General features: G+C 36.6%; 1 pseudogene; it reads right to left on the minus strand.

Moving 5' to 3' along the window:
• Positions 1 to 6,412: 6,412 nt before the first annotated feature.
• LOC116574331 lies at positions 6,413 to 6,905 on the minus strand (annotated as a pseudogene).
• Between the last annotated feature and the right edge of the window lie 2,196 nt (positions 6,906 to 9,101).

Raw genomic sequence — 9,101 nt, forward strand, 5'->3', positions numbered from 1 at the left:
AAAGGAACTAGAAAAATAAGAACAAACAAAGCCAAAAGTTAGTAAAAGGAAGGAAATAAAGATCAGAGGAGAGCTAAGTGAAATAGAAACTAAAAAGACAAAAGAAAAGATCAGTGACACTAAGAGCTGATTCTTTGAAAAGATAAATAAAATAAACCCTTACCTAGATTAACTAAGAAAAAGAGAGAGGACTCAAATAAATCAGAAATGAAATAGGTGACTTTACAACTGATCACAGAAATACAAAGCATCATAAGAGACCACTAAGAACAATGTATATCAACTAACTAGAAAACCTAAAAGAAATGTATAAATTCCTAGAATATACAACCCACCAAGACCAAATCAGGAAGAAATAGAAAATTTGAATAGACTGATGACTAGTAGAGTAATTGAAACAGTAATCAAAAACTTCCCAACAAACAAAAGTCCAGGATCAGGTGACTTACTGGTGACTTCTACCAAATATTCAAAGATTTAATACCTATCCTCAAACTCTTCCAAAAAAAACATAAGAGAAGGGAAAGTTTCCAAAGATATTTTAAGAGGCCAACATTACAAATACCAAAGCCAGATGAGGACACAACAAAAATAGAAAATTACAGGCCAGTATCCTTAATGAAATAGATGTAAAATCCTTAGCAAAATATTAGCAAACCAAATCCAACAATATATGAAAAGGGCCATATACCACAATCAAGTGGAATTTATTCCAGGGATGCAAGAGCAGTTCAATATCAGCAAATCAATCAACATAACACACCATTTTAATAAAATGAAAATTAATAATCATATGATCATTCCAATAGATGCAGAAAAAGTATTTGACAAAATTCAACATCCATTTAAGATAAAAACTCTAAAACAAAGTAGGTATAAAGGAAATATACCTCAACATAATAAAGATCATAGATGACAGTCCTATAGTTAACATCATAGTCAATGGCGAGGTATAAGACAAGGATGCCACTCTAGTCACTTTTCTTCAATGTGGTTTTAGAAGTTTTAATCACAACAATTAGGCAAGTAAAAGAAATAAAAGGCATCCAAAGTAGAAAGGAAGAGGTAAAATTGTCACTATTTGCAGATAACACACTATATAGAGAAAACCCTAAAAATACCACCCAAAAACTGTTAGAACTAATCAGATTCAATATAGTTGCAGAGTACAATAACAACATACATAAATCTTTGGTGTTTATATGGTTTAATAACCAAACACCAGAAAAAGAAATTAAGAAACCAGTCCACTTACAATTGCATCAAGAAGAATAAAATACCTAGGAAAAATTTAATTAAGGAGGTGAAAGACCTATAAACTGAAAAACAATAAGACACTGATGAAAGAAATTGAAGAAGACATAAATAAATGGAAAGATATGCCAAGCATGGACCAGAAGAATTAACATTGTTAAAGTGTCCATACTACCCAAAGCAATCTAGATGCAAAGCAATCCCTATCAAAATTCCAAAGGCATACTTCACAAAACTGAAACTACTAATTTTCAAATTTGTATGAACCACAAAAGATCCTGGGTGGCTCAGTGGGTTAAGCCCCTGCCTTCAGCTCAGGGTCCTGGGATCTCAGGGTCCTGGGATCGATGTCTAGCTTTCAGGTCGGTGGGGAGCCTGTTTCCTCCTCCTCTCTCTCTCTCTCTCTGCCTGCCTCTCTGCCTACTTATGATCTCTCTTTGTCAAATAAATTTTTAAAAAATTATTAAAAAAAAAGATCCCAAATAACCAAAGAGAAAGAACAAGGTCAGAGGTACCACAGTCTTTTATTTCAAAGTATACTACAAAGCTACTGTAAACAAAACAGTATGGTATTGGTACAAAAACAGACACACAAATGAATAGAACAGAATTGAGGACCTATAAATAAACCCACACATAAATGGACAGTTATTCTACAAGACAGGAGTCAATAACATACAATGGAGGAATGATAGTTTCTTCAATAAATAGTGTTAGGAAAACTGGACAGCAAAATGCAAAAGAATGAAACTAGACTGATATCTTACATCATACACAAAAATAAACTCAAAATGGATTAAAGACTTGAATGCAGGACTTGAAGTTATAAAATTCCTAGCAGAAAACATGGGTGGTAGACCCCTTAATGCTGACCTTAGAGAGGCCTTGTGGATCTGACTCACAAAGGCAAGGGAAACAAAAGTAAAAATGAATAAACTCAACTTACAGTGATGTTCTGTCCTAATAATCCCATTGTAAGTTGAAAACATTATTAGTCAAAATGCATTTAATACAATTATTTCTACCAAACATCATAGCTTAGCTTAGCCTACCTTAAATGTGCTCAGAACACTTACATTAGCTTACAATTGGGCAAAATCACAAAGCCCATTTTATAACAAAGTATTGAATATGTCATGTGATTTACTGAACACTGTACTCAAAGTGAAAAACAGAATGGTTGTATGGGTACAAATGGTTGTAAGTGTGTCAGTTGTTGACCCTTCTGATCACATGGCTGACTGGGAGCTGCAGCCACTACCCAGGATCACAAGAGTATTATAGCACATATCACTAGCCTGGGAAAAGATCAAAATGCAAAATTCAAAGCACTGTTTTCACTAAATGCTTATCACTTTTACACCATCATAAAGTCAAAAAAATCATTAAGTCAAACTATTGTGAGGCAGAGAGTTCTACAGTTCTAAATATGAAAGGCAAGAGTACAAAAACATTTTTACCATAAAGAAAAAAAACTGAAGAATTGAACTATTTTAATGCTCAACTTGGTATTTAACTAATACTTAAATTCCCTAATTTATTTCCTTAATTGAAGATCTATTTTTAATTTATTTCTTAAAAGATTTTATTTATGGAAAGAATGTCCAATAGAAAAAAGGCAGTCTCTTCAACAAACAGTGTTGGGAAAATTGGACAGCCACATGCAGAAAAATGAAAATGGACCATTTCTTACACCACACACAAAAATAGACACAAAATAGATGAAAGACCTCAATGCGAGATAGGAAGCCATCAAAATCCTTGAGGAGAACAAAGGTAGCAACCTCTTCCACCTCAGCCACAGCAACTTCTTCCTAGAAACATTGCCAAAGGCCAGGGAAGCAAGAGCAAAAATGAACTATTGGGATTTCATCAAGATCAAAAGCTTTTCGGGCACCTGGGTGGCTCGGTGGGTTAAAGCCTCTGCCTTTGGCTTGGATCGTGATCCCAGGGTCCTGGGATCAAGCCCCGCATCAGGCTCTCTGCTCAGCGGGGAGCCTGCTTCTCCTTCTCTCTCTCTGCCTGCCTCTCTGCCTACTTATGATCTCTGTCTGTCAAATAAATAAATAAATAAATAAATCTTTAAAAAAAAAAAAAGATCAAAAGCTTTTGCACAGCGAAGGACACAGACAACAAAACCGAATGACAACTGACAGAATGGGAGAAGATATTTGCAAACAACATATCAGATAAAGGGCTAGTACCCAAAATCTATAAAGAACTTATCAAACTCAACATCCAAAGAACAAATAATCTAATCAAGAAATGGGCAGAGGACACAAACAGACATTTCCGCAAAGAAGACATCCAGATGGCCAACAGACACATGAAAAAGTGCTCCACATCAATCGGCATCAGGGAAATACAAATCAAAACCACAATGAGATACCACCTCACACCAGTCAGAATGGCTAAAATTAACAAGTCAGGAAATGACAGATGCTGGCGAGGATGCAGAGAAAGGTGAACCCTCCTACACTGTTGGTGGGAATGCAAGCTGGTGCCGCCACTCTGGAAAACAGCATGGAGTTTCCTCAAAAAGTTGAAAGTAGAGCTACCCTACAACCCAGCAATCACACTACTGGGTATTTACCCTAAAGATACAAACGTAGTGACCCAAAGGGGCACATGCACCCAAATGTTTATAGCAGCAATGTCCACAATAGCCAAGCTATGGAAAGATCCTAGATGTCCATCAACAGAAGAATGGATCAAGAAGATGTGGTGTATATATATCTACAATGGAATACTATGCAGCCATCAAAAGAAATGAAATCTTGCCATTTGCAACGACGTGGATGGAACTAGAGGGTATTATGCTTAGCGAAATAAGCCAATCAGAGAAAGACAATTATCACATTATCTCCCTGATATGAGGAAGTGGAGAGGCAACGTTGGGGGTTTGGGGGGTAGGGAAGGAAAAAATGAAACAAGATGGGATAGGAAGGGAGACAAACTGTAAGAGTCTCTTAATCTCACAAAACACAGGGTTGCCGTACAGAGGCAGGTATGGAGATGGTGGTTGGGTTATGGACATTGGGGAGGGTATGTGCTATGGTGAGTGCTGTGAAGTGTGTAAGTCTGATGATTCACAGACCTGTACCCCTGGGCCAAATAATACATTATATGTTAATTTTTTTAAAAAGAAATAAGAACCCCCCCAAAAAAGATTTTATTTATTTATTTGATACAGAGAAGTGCAAGCACAGCAGGGGGAGCAGTAGGCAGAGGAAGAGGGAGAAGAAAGCTCCCTACTGAGTAAGGAGCCCAGTGCAGGGCTCCATGTGGGGCTTGATGCAGGGTTCAATCCCAGGACTTTGGCATCATGACCTGAGTGGAAGACAGCTGCTTAACTGACTGAGACACCAAGGCACACCTTAATTTAAGATTTAAAATAATACTTTAGTTCATCAAAAGATACCATTAAGGGAGTGAAAAAGCAAACCACAGAGTGGGAGAAGATACTGTCACACCAATTACTTACAAAGAACTCCTATTCAGAATTATATATACATATATATTTGTATATATATATATATATATATACACACATGTATATTTATATATATATAAAATAAAAACTCCTATAATTAAATAAGAAAAATGACCACCCAATTAAAAAATGCATAAAAACTTGAAGAGGCACTTCAAGAAAGAAAGTGAAGATGCAATGTGGGGGGTTTGGGGGGTAGGAAAAGAATAAAAGAATAAATGAAAAAGATGGGCTCAGGAGGGAGACAAACCATAAAAGACTCTTAATGTCACAAAACAAACTGAGGGTGGCGGGGTTGGGTAAGGAGAGGGTGGTGGGGTTATGGACACTGGAGAGGGTAGGTGCTATGGTGAGTGCTGTGAAGTGTGTAAACCTGGCGATTCACTGATCTGTACCCCTGGGGCTAATAATACATTATATGTTTATAAAAAAATTAAAAAATTTTTAAAAAGATAAAACTCTTAAATGACAAATACAAAACCAATTAAAAAAATAAAATGGGGAGAAATGCAACTGATTTCTGTGCATTGATTTTATATCCTGACACTTTACTGAATTCCTGTATAAGTTCTAGCAGTTTTGGAGTGGAGTCTTTTGGGTTTTCCACATATAGTATCATATCATCTGCGAAGAGTGATAATTTGACTTCTTCTTTGCCAATTTGGATGCCTTTAATTTTCTTTTGTTGTCTGATTGCTGATTATGCCTCCATCAGAAAGGATGAATACCCAACTTTTGTAGCAACATGGACGGGACTGGAAGAGATTATGCTGAGTGAAATAAGTCAAGCAGAGAGAGTCAATTATCATATGGTTTCACTTATTTGTGGAGCATAACAAATAGCATGGAGGACATGGGGACTTAGAGTGGAGAAGGGAGTTGGGGGAAATTGGAAGGGGAGGTGAACCATGAGAGACTATGGACTCTGAAAAACAATCTGAGGGTTTTGAAGGGACGGGGGGTGGGAGGTTGGGGTACCGGGTGGTGGGTATTATAGAGGGCACGGATTGCATGGAGCACGGGGTGTGGTGCAAAAATAATGAATACTGTTATGCTGGAAATAAAAAAAAAAATGGAGAAAAAAAGCACTGACTTTCCTCCAGTTACCAATAATACAGTTGTCACTACTGTCTGAAACCTCACAAGAATTGCCTTTAATATCCATATTTTGAAAATAAAACAAAACAAAAACAAACACCCATATTTCTCTCAATACTCCCTTCAAGAAAATCTAGGTTTTTTATAACTTGCACAATAAAACTTTTCTCATTACCCCATTCCAAAACCACTTCTACATTTTCAAGTATTCATTGTAACAGTACTTTCCTTCTTGGTACCAAAATCTACATTTAGTCAGGGTTCTCCTGAAAAACAGAAACATAACTAATAGGATGTGTGTGCATATGTGTGTGTGCGTACATGCGTGTGTGTATGCGTGGAGAGAGAGAAAGTGATTGATTTTCTTTTTGTTGTTGTTGTTTAGTCTTTATTTCATAATCATAAACTTAATTCTGCGATCCAGCTAGACTTGGAGGGGAGTAAAAAAAATATGGAACCAATAGAACTGCAGCAAAAGTACAAAGATTATAGGATATTTCTAGCAGATGAGGGTGAAGAGGTGCTCTCTTGAGTTCCAGAAGGAAGATAAAATACAAGTCAAATTTATTAGATTTGTCCACAGTCCGCAACAGTGATCTTCCCCCGGCCTTGCCATTCCTGGACCCAAAGTGTTCCATGGCTTCCACAATATTCATGCCCTCTTCCACCTTACCAAAGACCACATGCTTGTCATCCAACCACTCAGTATTGGCTGTGCAAGTAAAAAACTGGGAATGGCTAGTGTTAGGTCCAGTATTTGCCATGGACAAGATGCCAGGACTCCAATGTTTCAGGATGGAATTCTCATCATTAAATTTCTTCCCATAGATGGATTGCCACCAGTGCCATTATAGTGTGAGAAGTCATCACCTTGGCACATAAGTCCTGGAATAATCCTGTGAAAGTTGGAATGTTTATAACCAAATCCTTTCTCCCCAGTGCTCAGAGCATGAAAGTTCTCTGCTGTCTTTGGAACTTCGTCTGCAAACAGCTCAAATGAGACATGACCTAAGGGTTCACTGTCTATGATGATGTAGAAGAACATCATGGGGCCGACCATGGCTAGGTAGCATGGGTGGGTCCAGGAAGGTGGTGTCTATAAGGCCTGATTGACTGATTTTTTAAAAATTGGCTCCCATAATTATAGAGGCTAGCAAACCTCAAATCTACAGGATGGGCCAGTAAGCTGGAGACGTCAGGGATATGCATACATAGGGGAAAGGCCATGTGAGGACACAGATAGAAGATGGCCATCTGTAAGCCAAGGAACCACCCTTGCCAACATCTTGATGTTGGACTTTCAGCCTCCAGAAATGTGAGGAATAAATTCCCATTGTTTAAACCACCCACACTGTGGAAATAACCCAAGTGATTATCAACTGGAAATTGCAATGGATAAATTAAAACTTGACTTCATTTTATATGCAGTCTAAAAAGATAAAATTAGACTTTTTGGCTTTGAGAAACATGTCTAGGTGCGTACATTATAAAGGAAACCAAGAAAGTGGTTACCTGTAAAGTCAGGATATGATTACCTTTTAGAGTGGGAAGTTGGTAGTAATGGAAAGGGCATGCAGATTGGGAGCTCCTGAATGTGCTGGGGAAGATTTCGTTTCTCAACCATTTTGTTGGTTACATGAATATTTTCCTGAATTTATACATCTTTGGTTTATACCCTTTTCTGTACATATGTTATGTACCTTTAATATTTTAAAGGTTAAAAATTGTGAAGACCAGTCTTTCCCAAAATAGTGCTAGGACTGGAGTAATGGCCTTCTTTTCCTTGTTTCTAGTTTTAAGAGAAATGATTCTTTATTAAGAGTAAGACTGACTAGGGGCATCTGGGTGCCTCAGTTGGTTAAGTGTCTGTCATTATCCCAGGGTCCTGGGATTGAGCGCTGTGTTGGGCTCCCTGTTCAGTGGGGAGTCTACTTCACCCCTACCCCCACTCATGCTCTCTCTCTTGTTCACTCTCTCTCAAATAAATAAATAAAATCTTTTTAAAAAAGAGAGAGAAGATTGACTATCCATTTAGAAGAAAAATGAAGCCTGACTTTCAACACAAACCATCCACTAAAATAAATTATAGATGCATTAGTGCTCTAACCATAAAAACAAACAGTGAAAACCAATATTATGAACTTATTAGTAAAAACCAAGAGTATGTCTATGTAACTTTGGGGTTTAAATAGCTTTGTTATCTTGACATCAGGACAAGACCCCATAAAGGTAAAGACAGATTCTATTATATTAAAGTTAAAAACTTCTAGATGGCTAAAAACCCCAGCATATATGAACTCAAAATGCACTTGGAGCAAAGTGAAATAGTTCATTCCATATACGTCAGTTATATTTTTTAAGTAGACTCCACACCCAGTGTGGAGTCCAACACAGGGCTTGAGCTCATGATCCTGAGATCGAGAACTGAAACTGAGACCAAGAGTCAGACGTTTAACAAGTTGAGCTACCTAGGCACCCCTCAGTTAATATTTTTAATACATAAAGAGCTTCCAAATATAAAAAAGAAAGGAATGAAAATGAAAAAGTAATAAAGAAACAAATAGACAACACAGATGGTCGATAAACATTTGGAAAAGGGCCAATCTTATTAGAGTTCAAAAGATAAAAATTAAAACAAAATATTGCTGAGATTTAAAAGCCAATAATAATAGCCAGGTTCAGGGATGTTCTGAGAAAAAGAGCTAATAATAATAATCAGTTTAGAGGTGAGTCTGAGGAAATAGAAATAAGTACTTTCACTCAGAAGAACCAGTGAAAATATTCAATCACATTCCTACTTCTAGACATTTATCCTTTGAAAATATAAATTCTTACAAAGCTGCAGAAAGATATATGTGTATGTTTACATGTGTCTGGATAGCTACCAATTCATTATTTATAATGGGAAAAAATAGAAACAGCTTAAATGGCTATTAATATTGTATGACTTCCAAAAATGTATGGCACATCCATAGAATGACAAATTGTCTAGCAATAAAAAGAATGGGAATATGACAATCTAGTATGTGACCAAGTAAGTTATCACAAGTATAATAGATTTGTGTATATATATAACAAAATTCTGGAAGACTATAAAACAGTTAAGTATGGTTTTATCTTTGGGCCAGCTGAGATTATAGGACACAGTTACTTTTCAGTTTATTTGTGTAAATGATTGTTTCATTTATAACACATATACATGTATTATTTCTCCCAGAGAAATATTTTCCAAAGTTAAAATTTTAAATTAAAATGC

Source organism: Mustela erminea, chromosome 15 (assembly GCF_009829155.1).
Source record: "Mustela erminea isolate mMusErm1 chromosome 15, mMusErm1.Pri, whole genome shotgun sequence".
Taxonomy (NCBI): domain Eukaryota; kingdom Metazoa; phylum Chordata; class Mammalia; order Carnivora; family Mustelidae; genus Mustela; species Mustela erminea.